Here is a 17,874-nt window from a genome sequence, read left to right as displayed (position 1 = left end):
AATCTTCCACCAAGTAATCCAACTAGCATCAACTACAAAGAGTAATGAACACTACTAGCAACCTTACAAGTACCAATCGGATTCGCGAGACGGAGATTGGTTACAAGAGATGAACTAGGGTTTGGAGATGAGATGGTGCTGATGAAGATGTTGATGGTGATGAGTCCCCTCCGATGATAGGAGTGTTGGTGATGACGATGGCGACGATTTCCCCCTCCGGGAGGGAAGTTTCCCCGGCAGGATCGTCCTGCCGGAGCTCTAGATTGGTTCTGCTCAAGTTCCGCCTCGTGGCGGCGGCGAATCCTCCGAAAATCCTCCCCTTGATTTTTTCCAGACCGAAACCCTTCTTGTAGCAAAAGTGGGGAGCCAGAGGGCCAAGTGGGAGGCCACAAGCCCCTTGGCGCGGCTAGGGGGGCCCGTGCCTAGCAGGCTTGTGGCCTCCTTCTCGCGCCCCTCTCGTACTTCTTTGGCCCAGTATTTTTTATAAATCCGAAAAAATGCACGTTGATTTTCACGGCTTTTGGAGTTGCACAGAATAGGTATCTCAAACTTGCTCCTTTTTCAGGCCAGAATTCCAGCTGCCGACATTCTCCCTCTTCATGTAAACCTTGCAAAATAAGAGAGAAAAGGCATAAGTATTGTACCTTGAAGTGTAATAACAGCCCAAAAAGCGATAAATATCAACATGAAAGCATGATGCAAAATGGACGTATCAATGGTTGCTAGATTGACAAAAGGTTAAACCCTAGTTTATGCGCTACTTCGTAAGGGAACGTTTTGGATCCAAAAGTTTAGTGCTATGGTTAGATATTTATCTTAATACTTTTCTCGTAGTTGTGGATGCTTGTGAGCGAGTTAATCATAAGTAGGTGGTTTGTTCAAGTAAGAACATCACCTAATCACTGATGGACCCACATATCAAACTATCAAAGTATCGAACACAAATTAAGCTATCATGGTGAAAGGGACTAGATGAAATTCCCGTGTGCCCTCAAGAATGCTTTGCCTATTATAAGAAATCACTTTGGCCCGTCCTTTGCCACAAATGGATTGGGATACCTTGCTGCACTTATTGTTACTCTTGCTACTAGTTACTTGTTACAACTATCTTGCTACCAAACGACTTGTTACCACCATTTGAATGCTTGGAGAAATTACCTTGCTGAAAACTACTTGTCATTTCCTTCTGCTCCTCGTTGGGTTCGACACTCTTACTTATCGAAAGGACTACGATTGATCCCCTATACTTGTGGGCCATCAAGAATCTTTTCTGGCGCTGTTTCCGGGGAGTGATGCACTCTTGGTAAGTGGAAATTGGTAAGGAAAATTTATTGCTACGTGCTGAAATTTATTGTCACTTGCTACTATGGAAAACAATCCTTTGAGGAGTTTGTCCAGGGTATCTTCACATCGACCGGAAGCACAATTAGTTTCCTCTCAACCTACTGCACATACTGGAAATATTAGTTATGAAATTCCTTCCAGTATGATAGAACAACTGCTAGTCAATCCTTATGGAGGAGATGGAACTGAACATCGTGATAAGCACGTGATATATGTGGATGGATTTGTGGATTATTTAAGCTTGCAGGTCTACCCAGAGATGATGTTAAGAGGATGGTTTTCCCTTTATCTTTAAAGGGAAAAGCATTGTCATGATATAGGCTATGTTATGATATTGGATCATGGAACTGTAATCGATTGCAAATGGAATTTCATCAAAATAATTATCCTATGCATCTAGGTCACTGTGATTGGAATTATATATATATAATTTTTGGCCTTGTGAAGGAGAAAGTATCACTCTAGCTTGGGGGAGGATTAAGTCAATGTTATATTCATGCCCCAATCATGAGCTGTTGAGAGAAATTATTATTAAAAACTTTTATGCTCGGCTTTCTCATAATATTCAAACCATGTTCGACGCTTCTTGTACTGGTTCTTTTATGAATAAGACTATTGAATTCAGGCGGGACCTCTTAGAAAGAATTAAATGCAACTATAAAGATTGGGAACTCGACGAAGGTAAAGAGTCAGGTATTAAGCTTAAGTTTTTTACTCTGAAGATAAGCATATTATGTGTAATACCGATGCTTTTCAAAAGTTTAGCACTAAATATGGACTTGACTCTGAGATAGTAGCCTATTTTTGTGAATCATTTGCTACTCATGTTGATCTCCCTAAGGAGAAGTCGTTTAAATATCACCCCCTATTAAATAAGAAATTAAAGAACCAATAATAGCCAAAGAATAAACTATCACTTACAATGTTGACCCAGTTGTCTCCACCGCTTACATTGAAAAACCTCCTTTTCCTGTTAAGATAAAAGAACATGCTAAGGTTTCAACTATGGTTTGCAAAAGTGATATTAAAGCACCTAAACCTTCTGAACAACTTAAGGTAGAACCTAATGCTACTACGGTTAAATATTTCTTGGAAGAAAATATTGATGGGCATGTTATCTACTTGTGTGGTGAAACTGCTAGAATTGCTAACCCTGATGGGAAAGATAAACATAGACCAGTTGTTGGCATGCGTGTCGTTTCAGTTAAAATAGGAGATCACTGTTACCATGGTTTATGTGATATAGGTGCTAGCGTAAGTGCTACTCCATTTACTTTTTATCAAGGAATTATGGATGAAATATCACCCGCTAAAATGGAATACATACATGTTACTATTAAACTTACTAACAAAGACACCATCGCACCACTTTGCATTGTTAGAGATGTTGAAGTCTTGTGTGGGAAAACAAAATATCCTACTGATTTTCTTGTTCTTGGTTCCCCACAAGATGACTTTTGTCCCATTATCTTTGGTAGACCTTTCTTGAACACCGTTAATGCTACTATAGATTGCCATAAACAAATTGTCGGTGTTAGTTTTGGTGGTGATTCTCACGAGTTTATTTTTTCCAAGTTTAATAGAAAACATCATAAGAAAGAATTGCGTAATAAATATGAGATAATTGGTCTTGCTTCTATTTCCGTGCCTCCTAGTGATCCTTTAGAACAATATTGGCTATACCATGAAAATGATATGCATATGCATGAAAGAAATGAAATAGATAACATCTTATTTGAACAACAACCTCTGCTTAAACACAATTTGCCTATTGAAATTCTAGGAGGTCCTCCTCCACCGGTGATCCTGTGTTTGAATTGAAACAATTGCCTGATACTTTGAAATATGCTTATCTTGATGAAAAGAATATATTTCCTGTTATTATTAGTGCTAAACTTTCACAACGTGAAGAAGAAAGTTTATTGAAAGTTCTAAAGAAGCACCGAGCTGCTATTGGATACACTCTTGATGACCTTAAGGGCATTAGTCCCACTCTATGTTAGCATAACATTAATATGGAACCTGATGCTAAACCCTTTGTTGATCTCCAACGTCAGTTGAATCCTAAAATGAAAGAAGTGGTAAGAACTGAAATATTAAAGCTTCTGGAAGCAGGTATAATCTATCCCATAGTTGATAGTAGATGGGTAAGCCCCTTCATTGTGTCCCTCAGAAAGAAGGTATTACTGTTGCTCCTAATGATAAGAATGAACTTATCCCACAAAGAATTGTCAGTGGCTATAGAATGGTAATTGACTTAGGAAAATCAAACAAAGCAACTAGAAAGGATCATTACTCTCTAAATTTTACCGATCAAATGCTAGAAAGACTCTCTAAGCACACACATTTTTTGCTTCTTAGATGGATATTCAGGCTTCTCTCAAATTCCTGTTTCACAATCTGATCAAGAGAAAACCACGTTTACTTGTGCTTTTGGGACTTATGCTTATAGACGTATGCCTTTTGGTTTATGAAATGCACCTGCTACCTTTCAAAGATGTATGACTGCTATATTCTCCGATTTTTGTGAAAAGATTGTTGAGGTTTTCATGGATGATTTTTCTGTTTATGGAACTTCTTTTGATGATTGCTTGAGCAACCTTGATCGAGTTTTGCACAGATGTGAGCAAACTAATCTTGTCTTGAATTGGGAGAAGTGCCACTTTATGGTTAATGAAGGCATTGTCTTGGGTCATAAATTTTCTGAACGAGGCATTGAGGTGGATAAAGCTAAAGTTGATGCAATTGAGAAAATGCCGTATCCTAAAGATATCAAAGGTATTCGCAGTTTCCTTGGTCATGCTCGTTTCTACATGAGGTTTATTGAAGACTTCTCTAAAATTTCTAGGCCTCTTACAAATCTTTTACAAAAGGATTTTCCATTTGTTTTTGATGATGATTGTGTAGAAGCCTTAGAAACACTTAAGAAAGCCTTGTCCACTGCACCCATTGTTCAACCACCTGACTGGAACTTGCCTTTTGAAATTATGTGTGATGCTAGTGACTATGCTATTGGTGTTGTTCTAGGACAAATAGTTGATAAAAAATTAAATTTCATCCATTATGCTAGTAAAACTCTAGATAGTTCTCAAAAGGAGTTATGCTACCACTGAAAAGGAATTTTAGTAGTTGTGTTTGCTTGTGATAAATTCAGATATGATATTGTTGATTCCCAAGTAATTGTTCACACCGATCATGCTGCTAAAAAATATCTTATGGAAAAGAAAGATGCTAAACCTAGACTCATTAGGTGGGTTTTCTTGCTACAAGAATTTGATTTACACATCAATGATAGGAAAGGAGTTGAGAACCCCATTGGTGATGACTTTTCTAGGTTAGAAAATGTTCTTTATGAACCACTACCTATTGATGATAGTTTCCGTGATGAACAATTAGCTTCAATAAATGTTTCTCACAACACACCTTGGTATGCTGACTATGCTAATTTTATTGTTGCAAAATATATACCACCTAGTTTCACATACCAACAAAATAAAAAATTATTCTATGATTTAAGACATTATTTTTGGGATGACCCACATCTTTATAAAGGAGTAGATGGTATTATTAGACGTTGTGTACCCGAGCATGAACAGGAACAAATCCTACGGAAATGTCACTATGAAGTTTATGGAGGACATCATGCGGGAGATAGAACTGCTCACAAGGTATTGCAATTTGTTTTTTATTGTCCTGCTCTCTTCAAGGAGACCCGTAAGTTTGTTTTATCTTGTGATGAATGCCAGAGAATTGGTAATATTGGTAAGCGTCAAGAAATTCCTATGAATTATTCACTTTCGTTGAACCATTTGATGTTTGGGGTTTTGATTATATGGGACCGTTTCCTTCCTCTAGTGGTTATACTCATATTTTGGTTGCTGTTGATTACGTTACTAAGTGGGTAGAGGTTATTCCAACTAGTAGTTCTCATCATAATACTTCCATTAAAATGCTTAAAGAAATTATTTTCCCTAGGTTTGGAGTCCCTAGATATCTAATGACTCATGGTGGTTCACACTTTATTAATGGTGCCTTACATAAAATGATTGCCAAGTATGATGTTAACCATAGAATTGCATCACCCTATCTTCCTCAATCTAGTGGACAAGTTGAACTTAGCAATAGAGATATAAAATTGATATTACAAAAAACTGTCAATAGGTCTCGAAAGAATTGGTCTAATAAAATAGATGACGCACTTTGGGCCTACAGAACAGCCTATAGTAATCCTATGGGTATGTCTCCCTATAAAATGGTCTATGGAAAAGCTTGTCATTTGCCTCTTGAGTTAGAACACAAAGCATTCTTGGCAATCAAAGAACTCAACTATGGTTTCAAACTTGTCGACGAAAAGAGGTTATTTGATATTAGCTCGCTAGATGAATGGAGAACCCAAGCTTATGAAAATGCCAAACTATTTAAAGAAAAAGTCAAAAGATGGCATGATAAAAGAATTCAAAAGCGGAAATTTAAAGTGGGAGAATATGTTCTTTTGTACAACTCTCATTTAAGATTCTTTGCAGGAAAGCTTCTCTCTAAATGGGATGTACCTTATATCATCAAAGAAGTTTATCGTTCTGGAGCTATCAAAATAAATAATGCCAAAGGTACTAACCCGAAGGTGGTCAATGGTCAAAGAATTAAACACTACATCTGAGGTACGCCCATTAGTGTTGAAAGCAATATTATTCAAACCATGACACCGGAGGAACACATAAGGGAAACTTTCCGGAACACTCGAGAATCATGAAAAATAGGAGGTACGTGCTACAATAAGTAAAAGAACTCCGAAAAATCCACAAAAATATTTTTTATCAGTTTTGGAATATATCAAAAATTAGAAAAATAAGAAACAGCCCGGAAGGTAATCGAGGAGGGCACAAGACACCACGACGCACCACACACCTCAGGTGCGCCCAGGTGGGTGGTGCCCACCTCGGACACCTTCCCGACTTCGTTTTTGTTAGGGCATATTTCTCCCTAAGTGGTTTTTGTGATTGATGAAAATGCTTGTGCGAACTAATCATGTGCATTGAGCATTTATGATAATTTATGTCTAGGCATAAGACGATTTGGTGCCCTTCAAAGTCTATCGAAGACAGTTGCTTTCTACGTTTCTTTACGATGGATTTGAGTCATAGGAAAGCCATACTACCAAGAGGGGGTCCACTTTGGACAGGTTAGGGTGGAATCAGCACGTTCACATCTGTTCTTTTGCACCACCTTTCCTTCGCTTCAATGGAGCTCTAGTCCGTTTCCCCTTGTGTGTGCGAAGTGAAAGCAGCAAGGCGCTTGTTTTCAGTGGCCAACAGTAGTACCGCTCAAGGGGGCGGTAGTACCACACATGCCAATGGTAGTACCGCTCCTAGCAGCGGTAGTACCGATGTCACTAGCTTCTACTACGAGCGCCTATGGTAGTAAGAGCGGACATAATTTTTAACTACCGCCCTCACGCGGTTGTACCGCAAAACTGTGTCTGGTACTACCGTGCTGGATTTTTGCACAGCCGTAGCCTCAACAGAAGTAATTTATTTACTTCCGTGAACCTCCTGTGGCAGCTGGATACTACCGTGCGTTAGTACCGTAAGGGCATGCTATAGTACCGCTCCGTGGTTCTACCATCGTTGCCCCGTGCAGTAGTTCCTCCCTCTGCCACTACCGTGCGTGCGGTAGTACCGCACTAGGCAGCGGTAGTGCCACTATGCTTGGGATGAAAGTGGGGGTAACAGTTGGATTCTTTCCCCAACTATATAATGGGGTCTTATTCCCCAAGAAGACTACCTCTTCCCTTCCTGAACTCCATTGTTGCTCCAAAGATCATTTTTTCCCGATATCTCTCCCTAGCCAATCAAACTTGTTGATTTTCTAGGGATTGGTTGATAAGGCCCCGTTCTACACTTCCACCAAGAGAAATTTGATTCCCCTCACTAATCCCTTGCGGATCTAGTTACTCTTGGGTGTTTGAGCACCCTAGATGGTTGACATCACACTGGAGCCACATTCCATTGTGGTGAAGCTCCATGGTCTTTTTGGGAGCCTCCAAGCTTGCCGTGGAGATTTCCCCAACCTTGTTTGTAAAGGCCCGGTCGCCGCCTTCAAGGGCCCCGCTAGTGGAATCAAGACATCTCACATTGTGTGAGGGCGTGAGGAGAATACGGTGGCCCTCGTGGCTTCTTGGGGATCATTGTGCCTCCACAGCGCTCCAATGGATACGTACTTCCCTTCAAAGGGAAGGAACTTCGGTAACAGATCCTCGTCTCCACCGGTTCCACTTGTTGTTATCTCTTACCTTTACTTTGTGCTTGCTATTGTTGTGTTGTATTACTTGCATGCACTAGTTGTTGTTTTTGTTAGCATCATATAGGTTGCTCACCTAGTTTTTAATCTAGAGAACCTTTTGTTGCTAACCCAAATTTGTTAAGAAAAGTAAAATTGGTAGTTGCCTATTCACCCCCCTCTAGTCAACCATATCGATCCTTTCAATTGGTATTACAACCTCGTCTCTTTATTAAGGGTTTCACCACCCGAAGAGTATGGTTGACGACGGTGTGGTGGGAATGAAGTGCCCGAGGCCATGGAGTTGAATTTGATCACATGTGATGACTTGAATGTGGCTATGGCCTTACTCAAGACGTCCATGATGATCGAAGTCAAGTCCATGCTTAAAGAATTGCTTGAGGGGTTGAGGCATTCTTCTGAACCGTTGCTTGTGGCTAAACCCACCACACCGGAGTCGGAGGCCAATTCCGACAAGGAAGTTGCTAGAGGTATTCAAACTTCTTCCCCTCTTGACAAGAATGGGACGGGAACCTTTGCCTTGGTTCCTCCTCCCGTGGTCTGTGGAGGACCGGTCCCTACACCACATATTAATGACCTTGGTCCTCCTCCTAAGCTTGTTAAAGGTGATTTTGCTAATTGGGTTTTCCGCATCAAGTCTCATTTGAATCACAGCCCAACAAGGCTTCTACCCACATGATCCAAACAATTTCATTCCAAGAGAAGAGGCGGACAATCAATTCAATCATTCCTCATTCTTCATCCTTCAAGCCGCGGTTCCTCCTGAAGAGCTATCTCACTTGCGCCCCTTCACTTGTGCAAATGATTGTTGGGAGCACATCATGTTGTTGTACAAGGGGAGCTCAAGCATTCAACGGTCCAACTTTAAAGTGGTATTTGATGAGGCCGATGAGTTTGTGATGCTATAAGATGAGGATCCTCGCGATCTCTACCGAAGGGTGACTACTCTTGTTGTTGCTCTCCAAGATCATGGGAGCAAGGATACGGATGACAATTGGATCAAGCGCAAGTTTCTCAAGGCCATCATACCATTCAACAAAACCATGTCCTCCATAATTCTTCGAAGGCTGGATTTCCACACCTTGACCTCAAGTGAAGTGTTGGATGAGTTCATTTCCATGAATATCATGAACAAGACCGCCGACAATGCTCTAGATCGTGTCCGGTCAAAGAAAGCCTCACCCAACCTTGCCTTGAGTGCCAAGGCCATTTCAGAAGAAGAAGAGGAAGAGGAAGAAGAGGGTTGCCCTGAAGACACAAAGTATGCCTATCACGAGCACATGGTTCTTGCATCAAGGCAATTTTGGGGCAACAAGAGAAACTCAAGGCCCAACTTCTCGAAGAACAACTCTAGTGGGTCCAAGAACAAGCAATGAGTGAGTACATACTATAATTGTGGCAATGTGAGTCACTTTGTGGTGGATTGTCCTTATGAGAAGAGGGAAGACAACGGGGGCAAGCTCATTTGCAAAGACAAAGCCAAGTCATTCCCAAGCAAGATCAACTTAACCAAGAAGACTCCTCCAAAGGGTTTGGTGGCCCTTGAAGAGTACACCTCCGATGATGATGAGGATGATACAAGCCATGAGGGGATGTGATGACGAGATGATGTATATACTTCTCGCACCCTGTTGGTTACTGCAAGTGGAAGGTTGAGATGTAGTGAGCAGCAAGTTTTCCCTTACACGGAGACTATAAGGTTTATCGAACCAGGCGGACTTCTAGGATCAACAAGTAGGTGTCTTCCACCGTGGCGCTAGCAGAATACATGGATCTGCACACACAACAAATAACTTTGCTCCCAACGAGTACACAAAGGTTGTCAATCTCTCCGGCCTTGTAGTTTGCAAAGGATCAAAACACAAGCGGGAAGGTAATAATGATATCAACGGAAAAGTAAATGAAAACGGTAAATGATGGAGGTGTAAACAATGATGGTGATATGGACCGGAGTCACATGATGTTCACTAGTGATGTCTCTCTCCCAAAAGACGATAAACAACTATGCTTGGGTAAACAAATCACAGTTGGCCAATTGACAGAATTATGATCACACCGCAATGCTAATTGTGCTACTTGATAGTTAGATGCTCAATAGTAATGGGCAGTACGCCAATACAAGTAGACGGTTTATAAATCAGCATCTACTTACTAATCATCCACCTTGAGATATCTATCCAGAACATCTCGCCGGTATTAAGTTGTGAGCCCCACCCAAAGTGTAAACTCAAAGCAACAGACAACTGCGTTAATGAACTATGCGTAAGGTAAACAATCCTTGCAACCGTGGTCACAAGCACCGTTGTTTTCTCCCTGGTGTCAACAAGCACATCCCCTAGTCTCATGTTTCTGTCACTCAAGCTAGACATCGAGGGGCATGAACCCACAATCATGCATAACGCTCCCTCTTGGAGTTACAATCTACTACTCGACCAAAGCAATAAATAGCAACGAAGAACATGCATGAATCACTAAGCAACATAATATAAAAGGCTAATCAAATATATAACTCATAATAATCTGAACATAATCACGTAATCCATCGGATCCCAACAAACCGAGCATAGCAAACATAAGAGAATTACATAGATGCCTTGATTAAGTAGGGCAGGTCACAAGGACTAACCATTGAAGCACAAGATTGTAGAGAAGACATCACATAGCTACTGGTCATGGACTCATGGTCCAAGGAGGACTACTCACGGCATGTCCGGTAAGCGTCCATGGCTGTGGAGAAGTGATACCTCCAAAACGTATCTATAATTTTTGATGGTTTCATGCTATTTTTATACTTTTGATAATTGTTTTTATATTAAGTTTATTATTTATTTGTACTAACCTACTAATAGTTGCAAAAGTGCACAATGTTCTTGTTTTACACTATGATGTGTAGGAACTATCAAAAATAGAATAGGAAACCTTGTTGGAGTGGGACTCTGACTTTCCTGAAATCTGCCCCCCTACAGATTTTAGAGATCGTCTGTTTCCGTCTCAAATATTACGTCAAATGGAACAATAATAGATGCGATAGTTGTGGGGAATTTTATGCTGATAATTCTAGACATAAAATTCGGCCCATTTGGAGTTCGGACGCTCTAGGAAAGCCCGTTTTACTGGAGGACAAATATCTGATTACATGATTACGGGAATCAATGACGTGATTGAGTCCAACTCCTACCATATTAGATGGATTCGGTCAAGCCACGACTTGGGGACCTCATTAGGGATGAGAGGGTTCCTAGAAAGGTTCTAGAGGTGCCCAAGAGCCCTTGGATCAAAGGGGCATCCATCGAAGGGCCTAGGATGATCGTCCCGACTCATATAAGGAGAGGAAAAACCTGATTTCTGGAGGGCCACCAAGAGCTACGAGATTTCCTCCTCCGAGGCAGCCGCCTTGGGGTGGAGAACCACCTCCATATCAGAACCATATCCAAGGAAGAAGGGGGGCCAAGGGCCGTGGCCTCCACCGTGGCCGCCGTCTCCTCTCCGAGCTGCACCTCTCCATCAACCTCTTGCTCACCATGGCCATGTGTGAGTAGTCTCCCTCGGGGCTGAGGTCTTCTACGTGTAGCTATGTGGTCATCTCTCTCTCCCATGATGTGATCTTGATTGTGATCATAGGCTATGTTAATCTAGGGTGATCCCATGATGTTCCCCCTTCTTCTATGTATTGGATCGATGTACTTACTTGATCTTATCTAGTATAATCCCCGAGACCATGGTGACATCGGTCTATTGGACATGGATTAGAAGAATATTTTCATGAGTGATTTCCTCTTTTGTGAATTGATTGAAGATTGAGAGTCTCTTGGTGCTTGTCTTTGACTATCCTTGAGATATGTTGTGGTGATTGTGGTACTATCTTTGGATGGCCGCGGTAACATTGGAAAATCCATATATGAGAACTACGAACTCTGAGGTGTGCTTTTGTAGCCCTACATAATTCTTGTCCTCTCTTGATCACAAAGGAATGACCTCCAAGTACGTATCCATTGCATGTTTTAGTGGAAATATCATGTGATTAGATTATGTTAATGTTGTTGGGAGTTGCCACTAATGAAAGTATGAAGCCTATGCCTTGTTTTCCACCATTGAACACAGTTTACTTTCAGTTTTATTTCATGTTTGCTTGCTGCCATTTTTATTTCAGATTTATATTACCTTGTTTTACCATCGATATCACTTGCCTTTTAAAATCTCTTCACAGAACTAGTGCACCTATACAACTGACAATTGTATTAGGTGTGTTGGGGACACAAGAGACTTCTTGTATCTTAATTGCAGGGTTGCTTGAGGGAGACCATCTTCAACCTCTACTTCCCTGAGTTCGATAAAACTTAGGTCATCCACTTGAGGGAAATTGCTGCTGTCCTACAAACCTCTATGCTTGGAGGCCCAACATAGTCTACAAGAATAGAAGCGTGCATAGACATCAAGAAGCTCCCAGAGGTCAATCCTCCCTCCGGCAGGGTGCTGGGAAGAGGCCACATGATGCTCTCGATCTCAGAAGCGCTGCGGCGGTGGAACGATGGAGAAATTTGCGATTCTAGAAGTTGTGGAAGGGTTTCCTCTCGGGACTCTAAATATAGGCCAAAGGAGGGCACCAGAGAAGGTGGGACCCACCCAGGCGGCCTCCTGACACGACCTAGGGCCTGGCCCCGCCAGCAGGTCGTCTGGGAGGCCCCTGGCCCCCCTCTGGCCCATCTTCGGTGATCCGGAAGCTTTTGTTTTGTTGATTTTTTTTATATTTTTTTCTGGAATTTTTCGGGCTTCGGAAAATTGGGTAAAAGCCCGTGCAAAATAGACATCAGCAGACAAAAACTAGCACTGGGTGCACTGAGTTAGTAGGTTAGTCCAAATATGTGTAAAATGATATAAAAGTGTAGCAAAACATATAACAATGTCACCCAAAATATCATGGAACAAGCAAAAAATTATAGATACGTTTGGGACGTATCAGGATGACAATGGCTACCGGGGCCATTGCCACCTCCTCCCCCAAGGTATCTCTCTTCGGCGCCCCAATGAGAACCGCATCGCCAAGTGCCTTATGGCCAAAGGTATCAATAAGGTAACCCCCAACATCAAGACCACTATCACTACTACTCCTTCATTGTTAGATTGTGTTGATGATAGTGAAGTAGTGGAGTTTGATGAGAATGGGTTTGACAAATTATTGAGTAAGCTCAAAGGGGAATGCAAGAAGCACTTTGGTGCTCTTTTGGAACAACTTGGTGAGGCCAATGATATCATTGAGTCTCATGAGTTTACTATCTCCAAGATGGATGGACATAGTCGTGAATATGCCGATGAGATTGCGGAACTATCCATTGCTCTAGAGGAAGAGTGTGGTCTTAGTTTGGCTCTTGAGGAGTCTCACAATGTTGATCATGCTAAATTGCAAAAAGATCTTGATCATGCTATCGTTCTTACCCGTGTGCTCAAGTTTGAGAAAGTTGCACTTGGGGTTGGCCATGATAGACTCAAGGAAGAATTTGACACACTTGACAAGGCCCACAAGGCCTTGAAAGGTGTTCATTCCTCTCTTAAGGAGTCTCATGATCAGCTCCAAGTAAAAATAACCACGGAGATCTCTACTTGTCCTCCCTTCGTTCTAATAGATAATGCTTGTGCTACTAACCCTTGTTGCAAGCATGTGCATCTTGTGGAGGAGAATGCCAAGTTGAAAGAACAACTAGAGAAGGGCATTGTGTCATGCATCCAAGGTGAGAAGAACCTAAATGACCCTTTGATTAATCAAAAGGAAGTTGTAGGAAAGGAGGGACTTGGGTTCGCACCCAAGTCTAAGAAGAAAAATAAGAACAAGACCAAGCAATCTCTTCCTCTCAAGGACAATTTTGTCAAAGAGGGTGAGAGTACTGGTAAGAAGAAGAAGAACAAGGAAGGGGGTGGTAATGCCAAGAATGGCAAAACCGTCCCTACCAACAAAGCCGGCGACTTTAACCCCTCTTATGTTTTATGTCGTGCTAGTGATGGGCATGTTTATGCTAAATTTGTTGGCTCTTATTAAGAGTACATTGAATGGTCTATTTGGGTTCCTAAGACCCTTGTTACTAACATCAAAGGACCCATTCAAGAATGGGTACCTAAATCCAATCATCGATCTCTTGTAGGAGTTTGCTTCCGGTGGGGTGTATGGTTGCTCGACAGTCGAGCCACAAATCATATGACCGGGAGCAAGGACTTGGTCGTGGATGTGCATCCAATTCCATCTATGCCCACCCATGTCCAATTTGGTGATGTCTAAACATGTAAGGTGTTGGGACTTCACAAGGTGGTCATCTCTCAAGATTTATCTATAGAGAAGGTCATGCTTGTTGAGTCCCTTGCATAGAATTTGCTTTCCGTTCGTTAACTTGCAATTATGGGCTTTGCCACATTCTTTGATCTTGGTACCATGACCCTTTTGTGGAGCAAGACTCTTAAAGTAGCCATTGTTGGACATGTCGAGAACATTCTCTATGTGGTAAACTTTTCGGAGCGACCCACTAAGACCGCGACTTGTCTAATGGCTAAAGTTGATGTGTGTTGGCTTTGGCATCGCCGGCTAGCTCATGTCAATATGAAATATTTGCAAAGTCTCCTCACAGGGGATCATGTTCGTGAACTAACAAATGTGAGTTTTGCCAAAGACCGTGCTTGCATTGAAGGAAAGCTTCATGAAACGACTCACCGTACCACGACTATCATCTACTCTAAGAGGCCCTTGGAGCTCCTTCACATGGATCTCTTTGGTCCTCCATCCTTTGATAGTCTTGGGGGAAGAAAGTATTGCTTGGTGATTGTGGATGATTACTCAAGGTACACTTGGGTGTATTTCTTCAAGAGGAAGAGTGAGACTCAACAAACCTTCGTTGACTTTGCTAATGAATCTCAACGTCAACACGAAGCAAAGATATTGATGATTAGAAGTGACAACGGCAACGAGTTCAACAACTACACCTTGGATGAGTTCCTTAGTGATGAGGGGATCAAGCACCAATATTCGGCACGCTATACCCCTCAACAAAATTGTGTGGCAGAGAGGAAGAACCGGATGTTGATAGACGCGGCAAGAACCATGATGGCGGAGTTCAAATCTCCGTACAACTTTTCGGCCGAAGCCGTCAACACCGCATGTCCTGCATCCAATCGGCTCTACCTCCGCAAAGGCTTGAACAAGACTCCATATGAGATTCGTACCGGGAACAAGCCCAACCTAAAGTACTTCCGGGTGTTCGGTTGTAAGTGTTTCGTTCTCAAGAAAGGTGTTCGTTTGTCTAAATTCAAAACTAGAGCTCAAGAGGGCATATTTGTTGGTTATCCTACAAACTCTCATGCTTACCGTGTCGTGAACAAGTCCACCGGACTCATTGAGGAGACGTGTAACATGAGTTTGATGAAAATAATGGCTCCCAAGTGGAGCAAAGTGGTCTTTGTATTGTAGGTGATGAAATTCCTCCTCAAGCTATAAGAATAATGGGGATTGGTCAAATACTCCCCATTGAGGTACCCCTTGTGGCCGAAGGAGAAGGACAATGCTCTACTCAAGTGGAGCCATCACCCTCGCTAGACCCACACACTTCCGAAGAATAAAGTGAAGGCCCTCAACCTAATGAATAAGATCAAGGACAATATCAACCTCATGAAGATGGTGATACACCAAATGATGTCCAAGATCATGCTCAAGACTCCGAGCTTGGTCCAGATCAAGTGCAACGACAAGATCAAGGGCAAGCTTGTCAACAAGCTCAAGACGGTACTCAAGATGATCAAGATGAGGATCCTCAATTACCTATTGAGGAACTCTTGGAGCGCCATGCCGCCAAGGTGGCTTCCAAGCTCGAGCGCCAACAACATGTCTTGGAAAATGTGCTTGGAAGCTTGAGAAAAGGGGTAACTACTCGTAAACAATTGTGAAACTTTTGTGAGCATCACGCGGTTGTTTCATGTGTTGAACCCCAAAAGGTACATGAAGAGCTCGATGATGAGGATTGGCTTGAAGCCATGCATGATGAACTTAACAACTTCGAGCGCAACCAAGTTTGTGAATTAGTGCCAAGGCCAACGGAGGAACATAATGTCATTCGGACCAAATGGATCTTCAAGAACAATAAAGATGCGAATGACGTTGTTGTTCGAAACAAGGCAAGATTGGTGGCTCAAGGCTACTCCCAAGTCGAGGGTATCGACTATGGTGAATCCTTTGCCCCCGTTGCTCGTATTGAATCTATTCGCATGTTGCTTGCATATGCATCTCATCATGATTTCAAATTGCAACAAATGGATGTGAAAAGTGCATTTCTTAATGGTCCCTTGAGTGAGTTGGTATATGTCAAACAACCCCCGAGATTCGAGGATCCTAAGTTCCCCACTCATGCATACAAACTCAAGAAGGCGCTCTATGGCCTTAAGCAAGCCCCATGTGCGTGGTATGAGCACCTTACCGAGTGGTTGCAAGATCATGGGTTTGAAATTGGGAAAATTGATCCCACCCTTTTTACTAAAAGGGTCAAAGGGTATTTGTTCATATGCCAACTATATGTTGATGATATTATATTTGGTTCTCCTAAAAAATATTTTAATGAAGAGTTTGCTGCACTAATGACTGAGAAGTTTAAGATGTCTATGATGGGAGATTTGAAGTTCTTTCTTGGGTTCGAAGTCAAGCAAAGAAGAGAAGGAACGTTCATCAACCAAGCCAAGTACACCCAAGACATGCTCAAGAGAATCAAGCTAGAGTACGTCAAGCTGATCAAGTTTCCCATGCCAACCAAATGCAAGCTTGACAATGATCCCAATTATAAAGCAGTGGATCAAAAGGTATATCGCTCCATGATTGGATCCTTGCTCTACCTTTGTGCATCTAGACCGGATATCATGTTGAGTGTGGGAATTTGTGCACGGTTTCAATCCGCACCAAAGGAAAGCCACTATGCGGCAGTCAAGCGAATCTTTTGATATTTGTCTCATACCCTAAACTTTGGCTTATTGTAACCCAAAGGAGCAATCTTTCCTCTTGTGGGTTACTCTGACTCAGATTGAACTGGAGACTGTGTGGAGAGGAAGTAAACTTTGGGAGGATGCCAATTCCTTGGTCGCTCTCTTGTAAGTTGGTATTTCAAGAACAAAAAATGTGTGTCACTTTCTTCCACCGAGGCCGAGTATGTTGCTGCCGCAAGTTGTTGTGCTTAATTACTATGGATGAGGCAAACTTTAAAGGATTAGAGTGTCACTTGTGACAAGGTGCCTCTTCTATGTGACAATGAAAGTGCTATCAAGATTTCTCTTAATCCAGTGCAACATAGCAAGAGCAAGCATATTGAGATTCGTCATCATTTCATTCGAGATCACATCAAGCGTGGAGATATTGAGGTCATATACATCAACACTCAAGAGCAACTTGCGGATATTTTCACAAAGCCTCTGGATGAAGCAAGGTTTCGCGAGTTAAGGCATGAGCTAAATATCATTGATTCGAGCAATGTGGATTGAAAGTAGGCACACCACACCACACCACACTAATCATTATATCTTGCTCTAGGTGTAGGCATGGACATAGGGGGAGTATTGTTCTCTCATTGAACTTTGTTTCCCCCCCCCATTATGCTTAGATTGATCACGTCTTTCACATTAGCCATTGTTGATGGCACTTGTGCTTCAAAGTCTAGATTTGTTCATGGAACCAAGGATAATTCTTCACGGTGTCATACCAATTGTCTCAAACAAAGGTGGCTCCAGCCACCGCCCTCTCTTCATGAGAGGATTCGTTTCGGTGTTTGTTGTTCGTTTTTGATTTGCTTTTTTTGTGCTCTCTAGTGTGTGTCCCTTTCACTTGGAGCTTGTTGTGTTTCTTCGTTTTTCCCGGCAAAGGCCCGAACCTGCCTTTTCTTGGCTGAGTGGTACTACCGTGGATTGCCATGGTACTACCGCTAGAGAAGTGTTACTGTTGCACTCGTGCAGTAGCAGCACCGACACAGTACTACCGCATCTAGCGCGATAGTATTTTTTTTCCGCCGCTGGACGAGCGGTAGTAAATCTTTACTACCACTGGCCAGGCGATACTATTGTGATGACGTGCGGTACTACCGCGCTGTCGGGACCGTGAGGGGTTATGGACGGGCAAGGGGGGAGTTCCTACTCCCCCATACCCATTCATCCCCTCCTCTCGTGTCTCTCTCTCCTCTCAAGGAACGGCGCCGGAGGACCTCATCGGATCTCCATCTCTGACCA

The sequence above is a fragment of the Hordeum vulgare genome, chromosome 1H (assembly GCF_904849725.1).
Source record: "Hordeum vulgare subsp. vulgare chromosome 1H, MorexV3_pseudomolecules_assembly, whole genome shotgun sequence".
NCBI classification, from domain to species: Eukaryota; Viridiplantae; Streptophyta; class Magnoliopsida; order Poales; family Poaceae; genus Hordeum; species Hordeum vulgare.
This window is presented reverse-complemented; position numbering follows the sequence as displayed.